This window comes from Phascolarctos cinereus, unplaced genomic scaffold, assembly GCF_003287225.1.
Source record: "Phascolarctos cinereus isolate Bilbo 61053 unplaced genomic scaffold, phaCin_HiC Scaffold_726;HRSCAF=1367, whole genome shotgun sequence".
NCBI lineage: Eukaryota > Metazoa > Chordata > Mammalia > Diprotodontia > Phascolarctidae > Phascolarctos > Phascolarctos cinereus.
The window spans coordinates 125187301-125199858 of NW_027556098.1; positions in this window are offsets into that span (position 1 = coordinate 125187301).

Sequence of the window (12558 nt, forward strand, 5' to 3'; positions counted from 1 at the left end):
TTCCCATTGTCCTTGTCAACACTTATGGTTATTTAGACCATTCCTGGATGTGGCAATTCAATTTTTTTTTTCTTTACTAGGAGACATCCTTGAGTCCAAGTCTGACCACTTGGCTTCTGCCATCAGTGAAAATTCCTTTCCATTTACCAGTCAGCACTTTCCATGCTAGATTGGTTCTACCTAACTTCTGGCTTGGATTCAGCCTATTGGTCCACTTAAAAAATCTCTAGGCCAATGAATAATGGTCACCACAACCTTCCTAGAGCGTGGCGCTACCCATACATTTTCAACTGATCAATGGCTAACTTGCTTATGTCACTCTACCTGCCCCCAAGAGATTACTAGAGATAAATTACCATTAGTGGTTAGAATGTTGGGCCTGGAATCAGAAAGACTCGTCTTCCTGAGTTCAAATTTGACCTCAGACATTTACTAGCTGTGTGACCCTGGGCAAGTCACTTAACTCTGTTTGCTTCAGTCTTCATTTGTCAAATGAGCTGGAGAAGGAAATGGTCACTCTAGTATTGCTACTAAGAAAACCCCAAATGGGCTCATGAAGAGTTGGACGGAACCGAAAACAACTGAACAACAACAATAGACCCAAAAAGCCACAGACACCCTGTTCCTTTATACTTTTCAGTTGTGTAGCATTTTTATTCCTTTTAAAATGTTTCCCATCTACCCATTTTTATCCTAAGAATGCAATGCAGTGAAGTTGGTTAGTGCATGTAGAGCGATACCCCAATTTTACTTTCATTCTCTACAATGCTTAGTGGATTTTTGTTTTTTATAAATGCTAAGTAACTCTGGGAGCAACCAGTGTTTGATTCTAATTTAAGTTATGTGGCATTGACATTCTTAGCAAACCTGTTAAGTTAGTTTAGCAAGTTTGCGTATTTATTGGCCGTATTACCGTCTCACTATTGATTTAGACTAGCAAACTCCACACCCTTATTTCATGCTGTTACTTGAATTGCACTGAATGACTGGGGAAGTCAAATTCACTTTTCTAATTAGCTAATAAAATTTATTTTTTTTTTGGCTTCCGAAAATGTTTGAATTTCAAGTTTTTATTTAGTATTTTATTTTTCCCCAGTTATGTGTAAAAACAATTTTTAACATTAGTTTTTAAAACTTTGAATTCCAAATTCCTCTCTCCCTCCCTCCTCATGCCTCCCCTCATTGAGAAGGCAAGCAATTCGATATAGGTTATGCATGTGTAGTCATGCAAAACATATTCTAATAGTCATGTTGTGAAAGAAAACATAAGAGGGAAAAAGAAACCTCAAGAAAAATAAAGTAAAAATAAAGAATACTTCAGTCTGTATTCAGACACCTTAGTTCTTTCTCTGGGGATGTATAGCATTTTTCATCATAAGCTCTTCAGAGTTGTCTTGGATCATTGTATTGCTGAGAATAGCTAAGTCATTCACGGCTGATCATCTTACAATATTGCTATTATTTTGTACACAGTATGTTTCACTTTGCATCAGCCCATGCAAATCTTCCCAGGTTTTTCTGAGAAAAAACTCCTGCTCATTATTTCTTATTCTACAATAGTGTTCCATTATAATCACATACCACAACTTGTTCAGCCATTCCCCAATTGATGGGCATCCCCTCAACTTCTAATTCTTTACCCCCAGAAAAGAGCTACTATAAATATTTTTGTGCATATAGCTCCTTTTCCTTTTTTTAAATCTCTTTTGGGATACAGACCTAGTAGTGGTATTGCTTGGTCAAAGGGTATGCATGGTTTTATAGCCCTTTGGGCATAGTTCCAAATCACTCTACAGAATGGTTTAATCAGTTCACAACTCCACCAACAATGCATTAAAATCTCATATTTTCCCCATGTTCCCTCCAACATTTGTCATTTGTCTTTTCTGTCCTACTAGCCAATCTAACAGGTATGAGGTAGTACCTCAGTATTGTTTTAATTTGTATTTCCCCAATCAATAGTGAGTTAGAGTATTTTTTATATGACTATAGATAGCTTTGATTACTTCATCTGAACACTGATCATATCTTTTGATCATTTATCAATTGGGGAATGGCTCTTATTTTTATAAATTTGACTCAGTTCTTTGTACTTTTGAGAAATGAGGCCTTTATCAGAGAAACTTACTTTAAAACTTATTTCAGTTACTATTGCTAATTGTATTCCCCTCCATCCTGCTCCCCACCCCTGTTTATTCTATTGTCTCTCCTTTGACTCCATCCCTCCTTAAAAGTGTTTTGCTAATGACTACCTCCTCCTCCAATCTGCCCTCCTTTCTATCACCCTTCCCCTTCTCTTATCGCCTTCCTGTAGATTAAGTAAGATAGATTTCTATACCCAATTGAGTGTGTATGTTTTTCCCTCTTTGAGACAATTCTGATGAGAATAAGGTTCATTCACTCCTCCTCACCTCTCCCCCTTTCCCTCCACTATAAAAGCTTTTTTTTGGCCTCTTCTATATGAGATAATTTATCCCATTCTACTTCTCCCTTTCTCTTTCTCCAAGTACATTCTTCTCTCACCCCTTAATTTTGTATTTTAGATATCATCCTTTCATATTCAACTCAAATTTGTTTCATTTTGTCTTTTTGTGGGTTCTGCTGCTCTAGAATTTGTTTAGAGTCATTTTTGGTTTTGGTTGGGCAATGGGGGTTAAGTGACTTGCCCAGGGTCACACAGCTAGTGTTATGTGTCTGAGGCCAGATTTGAACTCAGGTCCTTCTGAATCCAGGACTGGTGCTCTATCCACTGTGCCACCTAGCTGCCCCCTAGAATCATTTTTAAAAGGTATTTGGAAGGGTTTGGGGGAAACTCAGGCAAATCCCTGCCATCCACCATCTTGGCTCCGCCCAGTTGAATTTTATTTTAAACTAATAAAACCTAAGACTTTGTAGAGAGCATTTTGAACAAAAATTACAGTTCATATTAGCCATATTACTACAGGCAAACATTATAATGTAAGATATTTTATTATTATTTAAGACATTTATTATACCACATTTTCCTTAGCACCAAATGTTTTTAGAATGTAACTAGTTCTTGTAGTAGAAATTTCAACAAACATTTAAAAATTTTGTTCTGCTAGAGTAGCCTAGTGAGCTTAGATGTTTATACTTACAAAAAAATTTGTAGTTATTCTCACAAGAATGGTTTGCCACAGAGGAAATACATGAAAACATTGGCTATTTAAAATCGGGCCACAGCTTTTTGAAAGGTTCCTATTTTTATATATATATATATATATATATATAATATATATTTTAAAATTTTCCCTCCCAAGTCTAAAGCATCCATGTTTCCTTAAATAGTAGGCAAAAGTTTTGATAATGGCATGAATTTTAGCTCCAAGTAATAGATTTGTTATTTCTTTGAGCTGAGAATACCATTCCTAAAGACCTACTCTGATGCCTTATCACTCTGCTCTACTTTAGCTACATACAGAGATGGTCTTGCCCTTTAGTCTGCCATCAACCATGGGTTTTCTACTTCTGTGTTCGTGAACTCTGAAGTTCCTTCATCCAAACATAATCTTTTTTCATCTATATTTCCTTCTGCCTTTTGACTGCTAACCCTGTCCTTGATCTTCACTGTGACTTCTAATCCTCTATCCCTCTACTCTTTCCCATAGCACCATCCCTACTCTGGCTATACCTTTTCCTCTTCCCTATCTTGACCCTTTAGTGAGCCAATTCAACTCTTCTTTATCTTCTACACTTGAGACCTTTGCCCCCTTATCCTATTGTCAATCTTGTCTTGATAAGCTTCAACATTGAATTACTCCCACCGTGCATCTGCTGCCTTCACTCCTACTCACATACTGCTGGACAAGGTTAGAAAATGTGATAAAGCCATTCTTCCTAAGTTTACTCCAAGTTTAAGTTATATAATCTCAAGTGGTCCTCACTATGGCAAGGCAATCCTTTTACATCTCCCTAATCAATCCGTTACCCCACTCACCAAAGCAGGTATTTCATACTCTTTCATTCATTTCTCCCACACTCTCTCAACTGAGAACTTTGCCTCATAATTCACTGAAAAAATTGAGGCCATTTACCAAGAAGGAAGAATATACGCATAGAGTTAATTGGGTACAGAAATACATTTCATTTAACAGGGAAATAGGAGGGAAAAGGGAGAATGCAGGAGAAGAGGGGTTAGAGGGAGGATAGGTTAAGGAATTAGTCCTAAGCGAAACAAACCCTAATTAAGGTTGTACAAAAATATTTATAGCTCTTTTTGAGGTGTCAAAGAATGGGAATCTGGGAGGCACAGAGGAAGAAAATTTGGAAGTCAAAATTTTATAAAATGTGAATATTAAAAATTGTCTTTACATGTAATTGGAAAAAATAAATACTATTAAAAAAAACAAAAACAAAAACAAAAGAATCAGAATCTGAGGGAGTACCCATCAATTAAAAATGGCTTGAATGAGTTGTGATATCTAGACATGGTGGAGTGCTGTCTTTGGGGGATTAATGAACAAACTTATAAAACTAGGAAATGCCCTAGTTGGAAGCAGAAAAGAGAAGACTAAAAACTGTGGAATGTAGAAAAGAAGATGATGCAGCCAAAATAGAAGAATAAACTTAGGCAATAATTGAACTGACAAAATCACAGATGAAAATTTTGGGGAAGTCTGTATTTTAAATTTTTTATTTTTAGTTACAAATTCTCTCTTTCCCTTTACCTGTTCGAGAAGGCAGGAAACACAGTATCCATTATACATATGAAATTATGCAAAACATATTGTCACAATAGCCATGTTAAAAAAAAAGACAAAGAAAGAGAAAAGGATATGCTTCAATCTGCACTTAGAATCCACCAGTTCTCTATCTGGAAGTGGATAGCATCTTTTATTATAAATCCCTTGGAATTATTGTGGATCATTGCACTGATCAGAGTTACTAAGTCTTTCTCAGTTGATTATGTCTAAATATTGCTGTGACTATGTACGTTGTTCTCTTAGTTCTGCTCACTTCACTTTGTATCAGTTCGTATAAATCTTCCTAGGTTTTTCTGAAACCATCCCCTTCATAATTTCTTATAATGCAATAGCATTCCATCACATTAATATACCATAACTTGTTCAGCCATTCTCCAATTGATAGGCATCCCCTAAGTTTCCAGTTCTTTGCCACCACAAAAACAACTGCTATAAATATTTTTGTGCATTTGAATTCTTCTCCTTTTGGGGAATAGACCTAGTAATACTATTTCTGGGTCAAAAGGGTATGCACAGTTTTATAGTCATTTGGGTATAATTCCAAATTGTTCTCCAGAATGATTAGACTAGTTCATAACTCCATCAATAGTGTATTAGTGTGCATATTTACTCATGGCCCCTCCATTCTCTTTTTCTGTCATCTTAGCCAATCTGTTGAGTATGAAGTGGTCTCTCAGAGTTGTTTTATTTTGCATTTCTCTAATTTTGAGTGATTTAGAGAATTTTTTCATATGGCTATTGACAGTTTTGATTTCTTCTGAAAACTGCTTGTTCATATCCTTTGACCATTTATCAATAGAGGAATGGCTCATATTTTTATAAATTTGACTCAGTTCCCTATGTATTTGAGAAAAGAGACCTTTATTAGAGAAATTTGCTACAAATGTATTTCCCAAATTTCCTGCTTTTCTTCTAATTTTTGGCTGCATTAGTTTTGTTTGTGCAAAAAAAAGTTTGGAGACATTTTAAAGGTCATCTAGTCAGTCCTCATTTCATAGGTGAATAAACTGGAGACTACAGAGTTTAAGTAATTTGCCTAAGGTGGTATTAGCAGTAAGTGGGTAAAGCTAGGACTCAAATCCTGTAACTCCAAGTTCAGTGCCCTTTCCACTGCCCTGCCATGCTTCTTATCAGTAAAATAAGCATTGAGAGAAAAAGAACTAGGGGACAGATATAGACAATGAAACTGAGGGTCATCAGCATCTCTGGAAACAGTGAACAAGAAAATGCCCTGCCATCTCATTTAAAAAATCATTCCAAAAACTTTCTAGAACTATCAAGAACAAGTGACACTCTAAGAATAGAAGCAAATAGGAAAAAAAATTCAGAAGAACCCTCAGACAAGGAGAAATTTAAAATTCAGTCAAATGTCATCAAAGTTTAAAACTATAGCAACAAAGAAAAAAAATCCTTCAAATTTCCAGAAAGAAAAAAGAAATAAAATATCAAAAAACACCAATCTGGATCTTCCCACATTTTTCCTACAAAAAAGGCTAAAGAATTTCCAATAGAGCATATTTAAGGGTAGGGAGGAATGTGTGCTTTACTTCTTGAATCAATTTCTTTTTTTTCCTTTTTTTTGTTTTTGTTTTGCAAGGCAATAAGAGTTAAGTGACTTGCCCAGAGTCACACAACTAATATGTGTTAAGTGTCTGAGGTCAGATTTGAAATCAGATCCTCTTGACTCTAGGGATGGTGCCCTGTCCACTGAGCTACCTAGCTTCCCCCTGAATCAATTGTTAGTAAGCCTAAGCATTATATTCGAAGGTAAAAAACCAAACATTCGAAAACCAAAAGAACTTCAAAAAACTCATGGAAAAAAACTTGTACATGAAAAGATCCTGTCAATGTGAACAGCAATGACATCCTAGAGAAATAAGTAGCAATATCCATCCTTTCTCACCTTAAAAAATGGATACTTAAGATCAGTTCACAGTGACTAGTGAAGTCTCAATTAAGAGAGATGCTTCCAAAGGGAGAAAGGAAGAAAATGAGAATTTATTAAATGATTAGCACCTTTTATAAATATTATCTCATCTGACCCTCACAACAATCCTGAGAGGTAGGTGCTATTATGATCAGGTTTTAGGGCTAAGTGACTTAATCAGGATTACAGAGCTTGTGTCTGGGAAGTAAAAACAAATGTCAAAGGGAAGCTTAGCAGTTTTCTTAGAAAAAAATAACAACAATGGAATATCAAGGAGCTAGAAAAGCAAAGTGTGAAGAGGTTCTTCGATCACTTTGATGGAATTATAGCTATTGGCTATTGACACTAGATGGAACATAGGGAACTTCTAGGGACTAACTGAAAAGCAGTCACATCCCTAGTGGTCTTTAAAAAGTTAACGATGTGCACAGTAACAGCAATATTGTTCAGTGAAGAAGAGTGCATGATGTAGTTATTCTCAGCAATATAATGATCCAAGACAATCCCAAAGGACACATACTATCCGCCTCCAGAGAAAGAACTGATATGTTTGGAGGCAGACTGAAGCTTTCTTTCTTTCTTTCTTTCTTTCTTTCTTTCTTTCTTTCTTTCTTTCTTTCTTTCTTTCTTTCTTTCTTTCTTTCTTTCTTTCTTTCTTTCTTTCTTTCTTTCTTTCTTTCTTTCTTTCTTTCTTTCTTTCTTTCTTCCTTCTTCCTTCCTTTCTTTCTTTCTTTTCTTTCTTTCTTTCTTTCTTTCTTCCTTTCTTTCTTCCTTCCTTCCTTCCTTCCTTCCTTCCTTCCTTCTTCCTTCCTTCCTTCCTTCCTTCCTTCCTTCCTTCCTTCCTTCCTTCCTTCTTCCTTCCTTCCTTCCTTCCTTCTTCCTTCCTTCCTTCTTCTTCTTTCTTTCTTTCTTTCTTTCTTTCTTTCTTTCTTTCTTTCTTTCTTTCTTTTTCTTTTATTTGAGTCTTCTTATACAACATGGCTAACATGGAAATGTTTTACTTGATTGCACGTGTATAACCTATATCTGATTGCTTACTGTCCCAGGGAGGAGGGAGGGATAGAAGGGAGGGAGGGAAGGTAGAATTTAGAACTCAAAACTTAAAAAATTTTTTTTTGTCTTAACATGTAATTGGGGAAATATATATACACATACATACATACATATATATATATATATTTATATTTATACATATATATGTGTGTATATACACACACAGGTTACAGTGAGATCTTCCAAAAACTGAAACTCACTCAAGTGTGATATTATCAAAATTCTAAACTGTAACAACAAAGAAAAAACATCTGTCCTGTCAGAACTGGTCACTCTTTCCCTTTGAGAGGGAGGACACTGGTGATTAAGAAGGGTCTGGAAAGACTTCATTTATAACATGGTGCTTGAGTGACATTTTGAATAAAAAGAGTAATTTTATGAAGCAGAGGTGAAGAGAGTTCATTCCAGGCATAGAGTCACTGAGATGGAAAATGGAGAGGGTGTGTGTGTGTGTGTGTGTGTGTGTGTGTGTGTGTGTGTGTGTGTTGTATGTATGTAATATGGAGAAAGCCATTTTGGCTGGCTCTCATATTCAATGAGATTGGAAAGATAGGTTTGAGCCAGGTTGTGAAAGACTTTGAAAGCTAACAGAGGAGCTTATATTTGATCCTAGAGGCAATAGTAGGCAACCCTTGCAGTTTACTGAGTAGGGAAATACAATGGTCTGATCTGTAGTTGCAGAAAATAATTTCTGCAACAGTGTGAAGGACGGGTACAGAGCAAAAATGAACTTGAGGTGAGAAAACTCTTGCAATAATATAGAGGAGAGGTGATGAGGGCTTAAACTAAGATGGTAGCAGTGTGATTATAGAGATGTAATCAAATGCAAAAGATATTGTGGAGGTAGGAATAGCAAGACTTGTCCTCAGGACTTTTGTTATGAGTTCTCTATTCTCTTCTCAGCTCCTATCATTCAACTACCTTCCCACACTATCTCTTCCTTCACCTTTGACTCACACAGGAAGAGTGATCCTTTCTCCTTGACAAGGCAAATCCCTCCATACGTACCCTTGATCCCACTTCGTCCTGTCCTCTGTAGCAGATTGTACTCTCTATCATCCACACCTCTCCTCTGTCTATTAATTCCTTCCCTGCTGCCTTCAAGCATACCTATGGCTCTCCCATCTTAAAAAAGAAAAACAAAACAAAAAACTCATTCTATCTAATCATTCCCTCTAACTGTGATCCTATATCTTTCCTCCCCTTTTTGGCTAAATTCTTTGCGAAAGACGTTATACTATATACCTTTACTTCCACTCCTTTCACTCATTTCTAAATTCTCAGCAATTTGAGTTCCAACTTCAACATTCAATTGAAATTGCCCTTTCTAAAGTTCCAAATGATCTTTTAGTTGTCAGCTTCACTACCTGGCTCAAACCCATCCTTACAACCTCATTGAACATGAGAGTCAGCCAATATGGCTTTCTCTGTTACACACACACACACACACACACACACACACACACACACACACACACACACGAAGAGGAAACTTTTCTGTCATATTAGCCAATCTCATAGGTGTGAGGTGGTACTTGAAAGTTACTTTAATTTGCATTTGTCTAATCTATAGTTCTATAAAGCATTTTTTTCATATGTTCATAGATAACTTTGATTTCTTTGGCTCAAAGCTTCCTGTTCATATTCTTTGGCCATTTATCAATTGGGGAATGACTTATAATTCTTATAAATTTGATTTGGTTCTCTATATTTGAAAAATGAGGCCTTTATCAGAGATACTTGTAAAAATTGCTTCCTTACCTTCTGCTTTCCTTACCTTCTGCTTTCCTTCTATTCTTGGTTAAATTGGTTTTATTTGAGTAATGCTATGATTAATTTTTTTTCTTAACTTTTTTTCCTCCTTAATCTGTTTTCCAAGTAAATTGGTTTTTTTTGTATGAGATATCTTACATTGTATTTTATTTTTTTCAGTCTCTTGATTTTATCTTAATATTTCTTGTTGTTTCTAGTTGGTCCATTCTAATTTTCAGGGAGTTTGTTGCTTTGGTCAAGGTTTTGTGTCTTTTGTGCTAAGCTGTTAATTCCCTTTCTGATTCTTTCTTCCATAACTCTCATTTCTCTTCCAATATTTTTCTCTAGTGCTTTCATTTTATTGATTAATTTTTTAAAAACTTCTTGCTTCATCTCTTCCAGGAATTCTAGTTGAGTTTATGCCCAAGCTGTGTTTTCCTCTGAGTCATTGCTTATAGATATTTTGGAGTCACTCTCTTCTTCTTGGTTTGTGTCTTGAGAATTATTGCTATCATAGTAGTTTTTTAGAGTGTGGGGTTTTTTGTTGTTGTTGTTGTTGTTTTGTTTGTGTTTTTTTTTTTTTACCATTCTTACAGCCTACATACTGACTTTAGACTTGCTGTTAGGGCTGGTCTCTGCCACACTTCTGGAAGGAAGGTCTGGGCTGGTCCTGTTACTACTTTCTTGGGATATTGAAAGATCCAGGATTTCAGTGACAGGTTGGGAACCTGCAAGTTTTCAGTGCTCCCAAAATGGTCTGATCCAAGGCAACATCTGATTGCTGTCCTCCTGCAAGTTTCTGAACTGGGTTTGGGTCTGTGTAAGTGTAGACTGCTGCTAGACTCTACCCCTATAAACCATCTGGAAAGCTCTGTTGGTTCAAAGTGGTAGAATTGTAGACTCCCCTTTGGTCTGATGTTCCTGCCTTGGTTATTCCTTTGCAGGCTTGGATAGATGTAAGAAATGAGACCTTGCTCTAAGTCTGGGGTCTGAGCCAGGCCGCTACTGCTGCTTCTATTGCTGTTGGCTACTGAACTTCCAGTTTTCTCAGTACACTCTGTAGGGTCTCTTCACCTGTGGACATACCTCCATGCACAGGTCTTCTTCTCACTGTACCCTGGATCTATGACTGGAAGCCTGGTAGTGGGTGACAAAGCTGTTAGTTCACACTTGCCCTCATCATAATGATCCATTATGGATCTGGTAGTGCCCTGTTATAGATCCAGAACCTCCTCTTGCTCAGCCTTTCCCTGGACATTGGAGTGCCCCCTACATGGTATGCTCATGGCCTGACCCCATCCACAGTGTCTGAAAATCTCTTTGTCTGAACTGGAGAAATGACTCATTGTGACTTTTTTGTATTTCCTCATCAGAATTCTGTCTAGCACATTTCTAGATCTGTTTGGAGGAATTTATGGAGGGTAGCTCACCACACTGTTTCCTACTGCTCCTCTACCCTGACTCTATCCCACCAATTACCTTTTGAACATCTCAGTCTGGTTGGCTTGTAGGTATCTTAAATCCAACATATTCAAAACAGAACACCTTATCTTTTTATTCCTTCTTTTCAATCTTCCTATTACTGTTGAGAGCATCACCCAGGCTTGAAAGCTTGGAATCCTTCATATGCACCCCATATCCAATGTGTTGACATGTTTTGTCACTATCTTCACAACATTTCCTGTATATGCCCTTTTTCACCATTGCCACCCTCATGCGTTTTCTTGCCACTTTATGCCCAAACTATTGATATTGCCTTCTGATTGGTCAATTTGCCTCAAAGCTTTCACTACTCTATTCTGTTTTCCATTCTCTGACAAAGTAAGTGATTTTGACCATGACCTGACCATGTCATTAGATGAATAAATGCCAGTAGCTCCCTAATATCTCTATAATAAATATAAAACTCTCTGGTTGACACTTAAAACCCTTTATAACTTGGCCCCTTCCTACCTTTCCAGTCTTCTTACATTTTATTCCCTTCTCTGAACTCTCTGATCCAGGCTCAGTGGTCTACTTGCTGTACTTCTCACATGACACACCATCTCCCAACTTTCTGCCTCTTCACTGGCTATTGCTCATATCTGGAGTGCTCATATCTTCCCTCTCACCTTTGCATTCTGAATTCAATACTCAGCTCAAAACCCAATTTCTACAGGCGGTCTTATCTGTAGGACCCCTCCGCTATGCCTAGTGTCTTCCTTCTGATACTATGTTCCATTTACTCTGTCTAATTCTTGTGTGTACAGTTATTTGCATGTTACTTCCCTGATTAGAAGGTGAGCTCTTGAAGACAGGGACCATGTTTTTACTTGTCTTTGTATCCCCAGAATTTATCATAGAGCATGGCACATAGTAAATGCTTAATAAATGTTTGTTGACTGACCGATATATAGGATAATGGAAAGTAAGATGTTGAGAACAACATCAAAGTGATGAACCTGGAAGATTGGAAGAATGGTATTTTGACAGAAACAGGAAATTTTTGAAGAGGGGTGATTTGGGGGAGAAAGATAATGAGTTCTATTTTGGACATGTTGAGTTTGAGATGTCATCTAGGTGAATGGTCATTTCCTTGAGAGTGAGAATGTGTACTCTGTTTCCTTTAGCACCTAACACAGCATCTTAAACATGATAGATGATCAATATATATATGTATATGTATCTATCTATACATACATACAATAAACACTTTAAATGTGCCTTTGTGGTGTTGATTTATTTGATTGAGTGATTTATTATTCTCATCACAGAGACAGAAGAAATGAAAAATGCCGTCAAAAAAAATTTTAGGAGTATATTTGAATGTAGTAGAAAAGTGAGAATCAGGAGATCTGGAATCTAGTCCAGCTCTGTCACTAATTGACCATGTGATTTGGGGGTAAATCACTTCACCAATTACTTGGCAACTAGGTAATAGAAGATTGAGCCTGGAGATAGAAAGATCTGAGTTCTAATATAGCTTCAGACACTTAGCAGTTATATGACCCTGGACAAATCCCTTAATCTCTGTTTGCCTTAGTTTCCTCAACTACAAAATAGAGATAACAGCACCTACCTCATAAGCTTGTTGTGTGGATCAAATGAAATAATATTTGTAAA